This window comes from Trichosurus vulpecula, chromosome 2 (genome assembly GCF_011100635.1).
Source record: "Trichosurus vulpecula isolate mTriVul1 chromosome 2, mTriVul1.pri, whole genome shotgun sequence".
NCBI lineage: Eukaryota > Metazoa > Chordata > Mammalia > Diprotodontia > Phalangeridae > Trichosurus > Trichosurus vulpecula.
In genome coordinates, this window is record NC_050574.1 from 63727473 (window position 1) to 63740980 (window position 13508).

Consider the following 13508-nt stretch of genomic DNA (forward strand, 5'->3'; position numbering starts at 1 on the left):
AATCCTTTTTTTGCCTGCAAACATGCTCAGTTCTCCCTAATTCTTTAAAAACTCTCACTTGACCCTAGCATTTCTTTAGTCTGTCTTATCCCTCTTCTCTCTTTCATAGCCAAAGTCCTAGAAAAAGCTGTTTATACTGATTGTCTCCAATTCTCCTCTTACTTCTCATTTACTTAAAATTTGCCTTCAGACCTCATCATTCAACTAAAACACCTCTCTCTAAAGTTACCAGTAATCTCTTATATGCTAAATCCAATGGTCTTTTCTTAGTTTTTGATCCTTTCTTAACATCCCTGGACATTTTCTGCTTTCCAGGTTTTCATGATTCTATACTCTCTTGGTTTTCCTGCCTGTCTGACTATTCTTTTTATATAATTATCCTTATCCCCCTCCTTCTCCCCCAACTGTGGTTGTATCTCAAGATTCTTTCCTGTGTCCTCTTTCTTCTGCCCTCTCTTGACACTGCCTTGGTTATCTATCCCATTAGCTCTTGTGGATTCCATGATCAGATCTATATATCCTGGCCTAGTTTCTCCTAAGCAGAGGTCATGAGTTCAAATCCCACCCCTGCTACTTACTACCTGTGTGACCTGAGACAAGTTACTTAATCTCTCTTGACCTCACTTACATCTATAAAATTGAGGGAATTGGACTAGACTGCTTCCATGATGTCTGTCTGTGTTTCTGTCTTTCAGATACATTTGAATACAGCTTTAAGTGCTATCTCCTCCATGAGGTCTTTCCTGAAATTACCAGATATTAATGCTTCCTCCCTCTATTACCTTGTATTTACTTATATGTACAAATTTTTTCCCTGGAGAAAATTTAAGTTCCTTTTGGGTAGGCAATATTTTGGCTTTTGTCTTGTGTCCCTAGGGCCCAGTACAAAGTAGGTGTTTAATAAATGATAGTTGATTGAAATAGGACTGATAACAGTTCTGTCCATTAACAACCATTTATTAAGTGCTTACTTTGTGCCTGGAACTGTGCTAATCACTAGGGATAAAAAGAAAGGCAAAAATCAGTCCCTACCCTCAAGGAGCTCACATTCCAGTGTGAGAGACAGCACAGAAATAACTAGGTACATACAAGGTATACTTAGTAAGTGGAAGGTAAGCTGAGCAGGTGAGGGATTTGGAAAGGCCTCTTGAAAAAAAGGTAGGATCTAACCTAATGAAGTCAGAAGCTGAGAGTAAAGAAAGCATTCCTTTTGAGAGGGGCAGCCAGTGCAGAGGCACGGAGTCTGGAGATGGAGCGTCACAGTCCATGAACTGCCAAGTAGGCTGGTGTGGCTGGATAGTAGAGTGCATTAAAATATAAGAAGATTGAAAAGCTAAGAAAGGGCCAAACTGTGAAGAGATGTACTTTATATTTTATCTTGGAGATAACAGGGATCCAGAAGAGCATGGTCAGACCTATGCTTAAGCAAAATCACTTTGGTGGCTGAAGGGAGGACAGACTGAAGAGAGGAGACACTGGAGGCAAGGTGATGAATTAGAAGGCAATTATAGTAGGTAGTCTAGGTGTGAGGTGATGGAGACCAGAACTTGAGTGGTGTCTGTGGTAGTGATGAGATGTGATGGGATTAGGTAACTCGTGTGGTGAATAGGAAGTAGTCAACAGTGATTCTGAGGTTGTGAGCCTCATGGTGGTCCCCTCAACAGCAAGAGGACTTTTGGGAAGAGGACAGATTTGGGGGGGGGAAGTTCATTTCTGGGTAATAGAAGACTTTCCATTTTTGGGAAGCTGATGATCATATTAAATTACATAACATAAATTACATAACCAAAGAGTAATGTTAAGTTGGAAAAAGAAATATCCTTACTCCTAATCTCTCCTTTATTTTCTTAAATAAAATTGTTATTATCTTTTTTTATATTGCTTCACTTCTGAATAGATTCCCTCCCCTTCCTTAACCAGCAATCTACCTCTTGTAAAAAAAAAAAAAACAGAGATTCAAAAAAAGAAAGACAGTTCAGTGAAAATAAACCAACATATCAAACCAAGCTAATTTGAAAGTATATGTAATATTCCACACCCCTATTGCACTTCTGCAAAACGAGAGGTAGGTAGCTGCATTTTCTCGTTGCTTCTTCAGGGCTAGTCTTGGTCGTTATAATTATATAGCATTCAGTTTCGTTTTTATGTTGTAGTCATTGTATTTTGTTTTCCTGCTTCTGCTCACTTCACCCTGTACCTGTTCATATAAGACATCTCATGTCACTCTGAATCTTCTTAAAAGTACCCTCATTACATTCAAGTACCTCAGTTTGTTTAGCTATTACTCACTTGATTGTTCTACTTTTTGCCAGTTCTTTACTACCACGGAAGTGCTGCTGTGAATATTTTGATGTTCACTGGACCTTTATTTCTATCTTTGACCTCTTTAAGTTACTAGCAACTCATTCTTCCTTATTAGTGAAAATCAGATTCAGAATATAATTTCTTCCAAAATGTTTTCTATAGTAGTTAAACCATCTCACAGCTCTATCACCAGTGTGTTACTCTTTCTAATGTTGAATAATAGCTTCTTTTTTCATTGATGAACAAGAATTCTCAGAATTTCAGAGTTGGAAGAGACCTCAAAGGCCATATAATTCAACCCATACCTGAACAAGAACCTCTTTTGCTTGAAAATCTCTCCTGAGGCATCCTGTTCTACTTCAGTTCTAAGAATTTGCCAGCAATTTAGTCAAGTTCGCTGCTGTATAGTAGACTTCATTCTTCTAACATTTTTGGAAATTGTGACACTTTGTAGTCTAAACTTTTAGCATTTCCTCATATTTTGTATCAGTCAGTTAATGAACAAACACTTAAGTGCTTACAATGTGCCAAACATATTCAATGCTAGAGATACAGACAAAAGTGAGACAGTGTCTGCTTTTAGAGAGCTTACATTTTATTGGAGGAAATAATATGTCTAAATACTAAATAGTAACTGTTTCTCTTTTGGCTAGGAACCCTGAGGGTCTTTCCCTCCCAGTTTGATTTTTTTTTTTGAGTTTTGTTTAAAGGGGCTATCCCTTGATTAACTTCTTAAAGAGGCCTATCCTCTGAATAGGCTTACCTCACTCAAAGTGAGAACCTGAAAAGACCTTCGCTTAAAAGGGCCGAGATCTCCCAATGCATCCTGGGCCATCTCCAGTTGTCCTGGTGAATATCAGGCCACTGGACCCAGATGGCTCTGGAGGAGAAAGTGAGGCTGGTGACCTTGCACAGCCCTCCCTCCCTCAAGTCAAAGTCAACTGTAAGTCGTGTCATCATTTCCCTGGTGTCGTGGTCTTCTTTGAAAATGAAGGACAAGCAACCACCACCATTTTATTGGAGGAAATAATATGTGTGTATAAATGTATATATAAAAATATATATGTATACATATATAAAAACATGTGCAAAGTAAATACATGGTAATTATAAGGGATAAGGTACTAGGAGTTGATTAACAATCGCGCAGCAATCTTAGCAATCGCATCTTCCATCTCATTGGGCTTGGAGACCGAAACTCCGTAAGAGTAGCTAGGTGCTTCCTTATCATCTCCATATTTAGATTGAGTATTAGTTACCTGTATGTTATTTTTTTGTCTTTTCTGTCCCAAGGATCATTTTTTCACAGAGAAAACAGAAGCAAAATAAGAGTTAACCAACTTGGTATTCTTTGCATCATAAATGATCATCTCTCCATCCCCAGCAATGGTCTTATCTATTCTGAGATCTTCCTCTTTCCCTTACTATTGCCAAAAACAGAAATCCCTTTTTGTAGACCTTAGTTCTCCTCACCTCCTCACCTCATTCTGAGTGTTAGTACTCCTGACTCTATTTTTGTATCACAATTCTATCTTTTAAAAATTTTCTTCGTTATCTTCCCTTGCTTCTAATTTCTTTTGCATTTCTTATTAAAATTTAATTTGGTTGGTGAGTTCCCTGTGCATCCACATTTATCTCTTTAGTCAACTCCTCATTTTCCTTTTAATCAGAGTGATTTCTCTTTGTGGCTTCAAAATTTCAATCTTGAGCTTCTGATCCTTCTTGGGCTCACTTGCTCTGAATAATTTTAGCCTATGTAATTCCATTTATACTTTCTTTAAACCATTTGAAATTTATTTCCCAGAATTGGGGTTCATGTCAGACTATGCCCTACTTACTTCTCCTCATAAATTCTAAAGTGGAGTAGTCACTACCTTCTAAGCGTCTCATCATTTATTCCCTAGCAACTCATTCTTCCTCATTAGTGAGAATTAAATTCGGAATATGATTTCTTCTTGTTGGTTCCTCTTTTTGTTGAAAGATAAAATTATCATTAATGGGGAGAAAATCATGTCCTTACAATCTTACGTTTAAAAAATTGAAAAAAAGATTAACAAACAATATTCATTTTAAAATTAGAAAATCAACAAACCTAAGATAAGTACAAAAGAGTAGATGGTTAAAATTAGAGGGGAAATAGATAAATGCAAAACAAAAAACCCCTATGGAAATAATAAATGAAACTAAAAGCTGGTTCTTTCAAAAGACTGATAAAATTGATAAACCCTTAGCTAATTTGACTAAAAAGAAGAGAACAGACAGTCAAATCAATAAAATAGCAAATGAGCAAGGTAAAATCACAGCAAAATCAGAAGGAATAAAAATAATATAGTTAAAACATTTTATGCACAGTTATATGCTAACGAAACTGAGAAAACACACACAAAGTAGAGGAATACCTATAAAAACTGTAAAACACCCAAACTATCAGAAGACCAGATAGAGATCTTAAATAATCCGGTCTCAGAAAAGGAAATAGATTCATCTATAAAGGAACTACCAAGGAAAAATATTCCTGAACCTGATGGATTCAAAGGAGAATTTTATCAAACTTTTCAGTTAGTACCCATACTTCACAAATTATTCTCAAAAATTGAGAAAGAAAGAACTCTTCCAGAATCCTTTTATGAGATAAATATAGTCCTAATACCTAAACCAGAGAAAGATAAAACATTGAAAGAAATCTATAAGCTAATGTAATTAATGAACATTGACTCAAAAAGTTTAGACAAAACCTTAATACAGTTATTTATCTAAATAATTATTCATTATGATCTGGGATTTATACCAGGTATGCAAAGGATAGCTCATTCATTAGAACAATCAACATAATCATATTAAAGGTCAGAATTTTAAAAAATCCACATGATTAACTCAGTAGATGCAGAAAAGGTTTTTGACAAAGTACAGTACTCATTTATGCTAAAAATCCTACAAAGTATAGGCATAGAGGGACCTTTTTTTTAATATAAAAAGCAATTGTCTAAAACCCAAAGCAAGCATCATATGCAAGGGAGATATACTAGAACCTTTTCCAGGAAATATGGAAGTGAAGCAATGATACAATAACGAAAGAAGCAAGGATACAGACTCTTCCTATTATTCTATATAGTTCTGAAAAATGTTAGCAAGAGCAATCAGAGAAAAGAAAGGAATTAGAGGAATAAAGATAGGTAAAGAGGAGATAAAACTATTCATGTTTGCTGATATGACGGTTTACTTGAAAAACCCTGGGGAATTAGCAAAGAAACTAATTGAGACAATTACTAGCTTTAGTAAAGGTTGCAGGCTACAAAGTAAATCCTTAAAAATCAACAGCATTTCTGGATAATAATAGCAAAATACAAGAAGCAATAATAGAAAGGGAAATCCCAATTCCAAATAACTACAAAATGAACAAAGTATCTGGGGATCAACCTCAAAAAGTATCCAAAAAGACTTGTATAGCATGTAAAGCTTCCAAAAAGACTGAATTACAAAGTGCTTCTTAAAGATATCAAGAACAACCTAAGTAACTGGAAGAATATTCACTGCTCATGACTGGGCCAGACCAATATAATAAAGATGATAACACCACCAAAATTAATTTACACTTTTATTGCTGTATCATTCATATTGCCAAAGGAATACTTTAATAGAGTTTGGTAAAATAATAACAATTCATTTGGAAAAACAAAAGATCTAGAATAGTAAGGGAAATAAGGAAAATAAAGGCAAAAGGTGAATGACGGTTCCGAATCTTAAACTATATTATAAAGCAGCAGTCATCAAAATCATCCATTGGTTAAAGAGTAGAGATACAGATCAGTGGAACAGTCTAGACAGGGGAGATTCAGAAACAGTAGAACTCAATAACTGTTTCAACAATCCGGCTAGCAGCTTCTGTGGGGGTGTAAGATCCACCAACAACCAGCACCCAGAAAGCTGCCAACACACTGCAAAAGTACAGGTTCTTTTGATCTGCTTAACTAAGGAAAGCAAGGTGAAGGGGTTGACAAGCCTACTTTAATTCAGCATACAACCATCATTCACTTAGTTCAGGGGAAAAAACCACCACCCTGAACTTCAGAGCAAAATACAAACAAAGTACAAACATGGACAGACAGACCTTGTCCGATTCAAATCTCAATCAATACATAGTTACCAGAGTTTAACAAAGTCTGGGTTACAAGCTGGAGGGCCCTTAGCTACAGCTGCCCGGAGTCTCTGCATCAGCACACCAGCATGAGTGAGAGCCCTAAACAAATCACGAACATCGACAGACAGACCAAATACAGATTCATAGTTACCAACATCTAGGTTCAGCCTGGGAGCTCATAACGTGGGCTGGCCCAGAGTCACTCGAGCCACCACTGCTGTGGGTAAGAGCTCCAAAGAACAGAAAGCCAACCCCAGGTTTTATATCTTTTTCAGGGTCAGGGGTGAGTCACACATGCAACTCACCCATGTGATCTAAAATTGTCACAAAGAGGCGACTTAAACCCACGTGGTCTAAGAGCCTCTGATGTCCCAAACCTATCACTCAAACTCATGTGTAAACTAGGCCCTCCCTTAGTTAGCCCCACCTGAGGTCCCACCTTGGTTACCAAGTCACACCCACATAGGTTTAGCACCTAATTGGGGTTTGGGCCTGGGGCATAGCACCTAGTAAGACTCAAAGACACTTAATTAATCATTTTTAAAAAGTAAGAAAGTCCCAACTCAATTGATATTACAATAACCCAGGATTTGATCTAATGGAAAACATAAGTTGCCTAGGGAAAAACTATTTGATGAAATCTGTTAGGAAAATTAGAAGGCAGTCTGGCAGAAATGAGGCTTAGACCAACACCTTGTATCACATTCCACCGTGCATTCTTAATGGATACATGACCTTAATGTTCAGTTCATTTTATTAAAAAAATTTAGTAAAGAATCAGGTTATATACAGCTATACATAAGAAATATATTCTTAACCAAATGAGAAATAGAGGCAATTACAAAAGATAAAATAGATAACTTCGATTACTTGAAGTTGCACGGCTTCTACACAGACAATTTCAATGCATCTAGAATGAAATGGTAAATGGTTGGGGGGGGGCGGAATCTTTGTATCGAATTTTCTCTTATAAGAATTTGTTATCCAAAATATGTAAATGATTCATAAATTTATATGACTAATAGCTATCCCCCAATAAATAAATGGTCAAGGGGTATGAACAAACAGTTCTCAAAATAACTGCAAAGTATTCACAACCACATGAAAAAAAAATGCACCAAATGATTAATTGTAAGAGAAATGCAAATCAAAGCAATCTGGAGATTGTACCTTCCACCCTGAAAATTGGCAAAACTGACAAAAAATGCAAGTCAATATGGGAGGGGTTATGGAAAGATAGGCATACTAATACATTGTTGGTAGAGTTCTGAAGCGTTACAACCATTTTGGAAAACAGGAATTATGCAGATAGTAAAATATCTATACTCTTTGAACAAGAAACTCCATTGCTGGGCTTATATCCCAAGGAAGCCATCAATAAGAAGAAAGTCCCCATATTCCTCAGACTATTTATAGCAGCACTTTTTTTCTGATAACTAAGAATTGGAAACAAAGTACATGCTCATCTGTTGGAGAATAGCTAAACAAATTGTGGCACATCAATATAACCGATTATTACTGTGCTGTAAGAAATGGTGTGAGTGATGAGTACAGAGAAGTATGAAAAGAGCTATATAAACTAATGCCAAGTGAAGTAAGCAGAGCAAGAAAACAGTATACACAGTAACTATCACAATGTAAATGGAAAGAACAACCACACACAAAACGAGCCAAAGTAAATGTAATAAAATGATAAAGATCAAGTGGGCCTCCAAAGAACAGATATGAGAAGATACTCTCAACTCACCCCTTTGTGGAGGTGGGAGGGCCGAAGGTGTTACCTCTTTCTGGACTTTTTCGATGAATTGATCAATTGTGCTGACTTTTTTTTTGCTACAGAATTACTGTTTGTCAAATGGGATGACTTAGGATCAGGGAGGTGTAGGGACACATGGGTTACTACAGTGACGTAAGAAACAGAAAAAAATAAAAACATCTACAATTTATCATTAAAGCAAATTATAAATTGTCAGGCTCTACTTTTTTTTTAAAATTTATTTAATATATTTAGTTTTCAGCATTGATTTTCACAAGAGTTTGAATTACAAATTTTCTCCCCATTTCTACCCTCCCACCCACTCCAAGATGGCATATATTCTGGTTGCCCCGTTTCCCAGTCAGCCCTCCCTTCTGTCACCCCACTCCCCTCCCATCCCCCTTTCCCTTCTTCTCTTGTAGGGCACGATAAATTTCTACGCCCCATTGCTTGTGTATCTTATTTCCTAGTTGCATGCAAAAACTTTTTTGATATTTTTGAACATCTGTTTTTAAAACTTTGAGTTCCAAATTCTCTCCCCTCTTGCCTCCCCACCCACCCTCCCTAAGAAGGCAAGTAATTCAACATAGGCCACATGGGTATCATTATGTAAAACCCTTCCACAATACTCATGTTGTGAAAGATTAACTATGTTTTGCTCCTTCCTAACCTATCCCTTTTTATTGAATTTTCTTCGTTGACCCTGTCCCTTTTCAAAAGTGTTTGTTTTTGATTACCTCCTCCCCCCATCTGCCCTCCCTTCTATCATCCCCCCTTTTTTATCTTCTTCCTCCTTCCTTCCTGTGGGGTAAGATACCCAATTGAGTGTGTATGGTATTCCCTCCTCAGGTCAAATCCGATGAGAGCAAGATTTACTCATTCCTCCTCACCTGCCCCCTCTTCCCTTCCTACAGAACTGCTTTTTCTTGCCACTCTTATATGAGATAATTTACCCTATTCTATCTCTCCCTCTCTCAATATATTCCTCTCTTATCCCTTAATTTGATTTTATTTTTTTAGATATCATCCCTTCATATTCAACTCACCCTGTGCCCTCTAAACATCATCTTTCCATGTAGGAATGTAAACAAAACAGTTCAACTTTAGTAATTCCCTTGTGATTTCTCTTTCTTGTTTGCCTTTTCATGCTTCTCTTGATTCTTGTGTTTGAAACTCAAATTTTCTATTCAGCTCTGGTCTTTTCATTGAGAAAGCTTGAAAGCCCATATTTTGCCTTGGAGCATGATACTCAGTTTTGCTGGGTAGGTGATTCTTGGTTTTAATCCTAGCTCCATTGACCTCCGGAATATCATATTCCAAGCCCTTTGATCCCTTAATGTAAATGCTGCTAGATCCTGTGTTATCCTGATTATGTTTCCACAATATTCAAATTGTTTCTTTCTGGCTGCTTGCAGTATTTTCTCCTTGACCTGGGAGCTCTGGAATTTGGTGACAATATTCCTAGGAGATTTCTTTTGGGGATCTATTTGAGGAGGCGATCTGTGGATTCTTTCAATTTCTGTTTTACTCTCTGGCTCTAGAATATCGGGCAGTTCTCCTTGATAATTTCTTGAAAGGTGCTATCTAGGCTCTTTTTTTGATCATGGCTTTCAGGTAGTCCAATAATTTTTAAATTATCTCTCCTGGATCTATTTTCCAGGTTAGTGGTTTTTCCAATGAGATATTTCACATTGTCTTCTACTTTTTCATTCCTCTGGTTCTGTTTTATAATATCTTGATTTCTTATAAAGTCACTAGCTGCCACTTGCTCCAGTCTAATTTTTCAAGTAGTATTTTCTTCAGTGGTCTTTTGGACCTCCTTTTCCATTTGGCTAATATTGCCTTTCAAGGCATTCTTGGCTTTTTGGAGCTCTTTTGCTATTTCAGTTAGTCTATTTTTTAAGGTGTTGTTTTCTTCAATATTTTTTTCAGTATTTTTTTGGGTCTCCTTTAGCAAGTCATTGACTTGTTTTTAATGGTTTTCTCGCATCATTCTCATTTCTCATCTCAATTTTTCCTCTACTTCTCTAACTTGCATTTCCAACTCCTTTTTGAGCTCTTCCATGGCTTGAGACCAGTTCATGTTTTTCTTGGAGACTTTTGATGTAGGCTCTTTGACTTTGTTGACTTCTTCTGGCTGTATGTTTTAGTCTTCTTTATCACCAAAGAAAGATTCCAAAGTCTGAGACTGAATCTGAGTTCGTTTTTGCTGCCTGGCCATGTTCCCAGCCAACTAACTTGACCCTTGAGTTTTTCATCGGGGTATGACTGCTTGTAGAGTAAAGAGTACTTTGTTCCAAGTTTGAGGGGATGCGCTGTTGATTTCAGAGCTATTTCTATACAGCCAGCTCTGCCACAACAGCACTCCTCTTTCCCCAAGAACCGCCAACCTGGACTTGATGCAATTTCAGCAGGCTCTGCACTCCTGCTCTGATCTGCCACTTAATTCCTCCCACCAGGTGGGCCTATGGCCGGAAGCAACTCCAGCTGTACTTCTGTAGCTGCACCACCCCCGCTGTCCCCAGGGCGGTGGCTGAACCACGAACTCTTTTCACTCTGTCCCCCGAAGCTTTTCCCACTAACCTTCTCTGTTGTCTTTGGTGTTTGTGGGTTGAGAAGTCTTGAAACTGCCGCAGCTCACTGATTCAGGGTGCTAGGGCCTGTTCTGCCTGGCTCCTGGTCTGGCTGGTCCTGCTGCCTCCCACGCTGAGCTCCGCTCCCCTCCACTCCAGGTGCGATAGACCTCACCCAGAGACCATCCAGGCTGTCCTGGGCTGGAGCCCTGCTTCCCTCTGCTGTTTTGTGGGTTCTGCAGTTCTAGAATTTGTTCAGAGCCATTTTTTATAGGTTTTTGGAGGGACCTGGCGGGAAGCTCACGCAAGTCCCTGCTTTCCAGCCGCCATCTTGGCTCTGCCCCCCAGGCTCTACTTTTGATTGTTGCTGTTGTTTGCATATCAGGAAACTGATGCCATGAACTGCAGGTGAATTGGATTTAAATGAGGGAGGGCTGTGCAAAGTCACCAGACTCACTTTCTCCTGGAGCCATTTGGGCCCTATAGCAAGATATAGATCAGGATGACTAGAGATGTCCCTTAGCAATCAGGGTAGTTTAAGGGATAAAAGTCTCAAGAAACAATAAGGTGAGACCAGATGAATGTAGGAAGTTCCCAGAGAAATAGCGGAGAAGGCTTTTAAGAAGCTGGAGTGCAAATCTGGAGAGCTAAATAATTCCATGTGTAAGAGTGTCTGTAATTCTCTGAAAATTGGTAATCTGATATATAGATATTCTCTTAACTAGTTTACTTAATTCAATATAACACCTCAGCCTCCCTCATTGAGTTAAGTCCCTAAGTAGTGGTTAGAACACTGCAAAAGTCAGGCCCTTAACGATTTTCGAGAATCTCTTATCAAACACATAATTCTCAATTGTGGCTAATTTTTCAACCATAACAGAATCAAAGTAGTAAAGTAAAATGGGTTTTGGAGACCTGTTGTTAGTAGGCTCTAGAGTTCCTCAAGCAGATGCTTGTGCTTTATTGCTTGTAATAGAAATGCAGAAGAAGGGAGGTGAGTGGGTAGTAATTCTGTTGGGAGGCGAAGAAATAGTATACAAAGCAGAATTCTAGTAAATTATTATTATTCAATACACACTTTGACTCCTTTTTGTTTTTCATTATGTCACAGTCATGACTTAGCTCACAGAAAGTGGGCAATAGATTGCTTAGAGGATGTGGGAGTTCACCCTTACATTAGATTTGGTAAGAAATGAAGCAGATGGTCACACGTGCTGGGACCTTTGGGATTTTATGGCTTACAGTTCTTCTTAGAAAGTTGCTAGTGTGTGTTTCTCTTTTCAGACTGGTGTCTTTGGGGGGGGCGGTGTGGCTAAGGATGGGTGGTGCTGCTTTTGTGAGTTTCAGGGGGATGAGGTTATTTCAATCTGTGTTTATATATGAATATAGATGCACTTATTTAACAGTTGCTGCCATTTCTATAAGGCTTCATTGAAGTTTAGTCTATCAAATACCAATCTCCTGTTTTAATCATTTTAGTAGTAGTATTTTATAAATGTTATACTTTTTGCCTCTTTCATAAGTGTAATTGAATCTTTTCTCAATAACTCAGTGTCAGGATGAAGTTGGTTGTATTCTGCTCTAGTCCATAAAACTTTTGATACAGAGACAGTTCTAATAGGCATTTGGATAACTGAAGATTTCCAGTTGTCTCTGTTCTATGGAGGGTTTTGAGTTGTTTCCTGAATTCCTCAGCTCTTTCATCTTTCTGTCCAGGGCTATTCATAGTATACTCTGATAACAATGCCAGTTTTGTTTATGCCTCCTCTGATGTTTGACCCGAATATTCAAAAGATCATAGATTTAGAGATGGAAGGGACCTCAGAGTCTAGCTCTCTCTTTTTTCATGAGGAAACTGAGGCCCAGAGAAGTTAAGTCCGTCATCATGCTTTCCTGTCATCATCGTTCTGGGTCCTGGGTTTCCTCATGAGCATACATCTTCTTAATAAACAGGGCTAGCTCCCCACCCCCTTTTACTTATTTGTTTATTTTTGAATAAAGTATACTCATCCAGAAGCATGGTAATGGATTTTGTCTCACCAAGTCTCATCAAAACTTAGGACATAAAATTCTCCTCCTTATATTAGGTGAGCTAGTTCAGCGCTTCTTAAACTATGGGTCACAACCTCATATGGGGTATCGAAAATTTGGCAACATTAAAAGGTTTCTGAATGTGCAATGACCAAAAATTAATTAAAAATCAAATGTGTAATGAATCCAAGGTGTTTCTGGCATTGCTTGCCCATGTTGCATTGAGCAATTTCACTGCAGCCTTGTTCTGAACAGAGAGTATGCACATTTTGTACTGTGTGTGCTGTCATGCCACACAATGCCAATGAACGCTGCCAAAATGTAAAAAGGGGCTGCAGGTGGAAGAAGGTTAAGAAGCCCTGACCTAGTTCACCTTGCCTGTAACCCATGTTTGTTTGTATTTGAGTAGACACTGAGGCTGTTAGTTTTATTACTGGCCTCTTTCTTTGGTTTTTGTCTAATGTGAACTTATAGGTATCTCTACTACTGTTTTTCCTATAATATAGCTTCTCTCTTATCCAGATTTGTGGGGACATACACTTTTCCAATACCCCCCCTCCCTTTCCCATATTTGTTCTAAACAACATGAGACATGAAACAGCTGTATGGATTAAAAGTTTTGTATTTAGTTGGTTTTTTCTCCCAATTTTTTTCTTAGCCTAATAAACATCACCTAAAATGAGCACTTCCATACATATATATATGT

At 38.0% G+C, this 13508-nt stretch overlaps 1 protein-coding gene across 9 annotated transcripts in view; it reads left to right on the forward strand.

Annotated features, from left to right (window-relative positions):
- Positions 1–13508, forward strand: part of EPB41 (erythrocyte membrane protein band 4.1) — a 193975-nt gene that overhangs the window by 99800 nt on the left and 80667 nt on the right. The gene's annotated exons all lie outside the window — the stretch shown is intronic.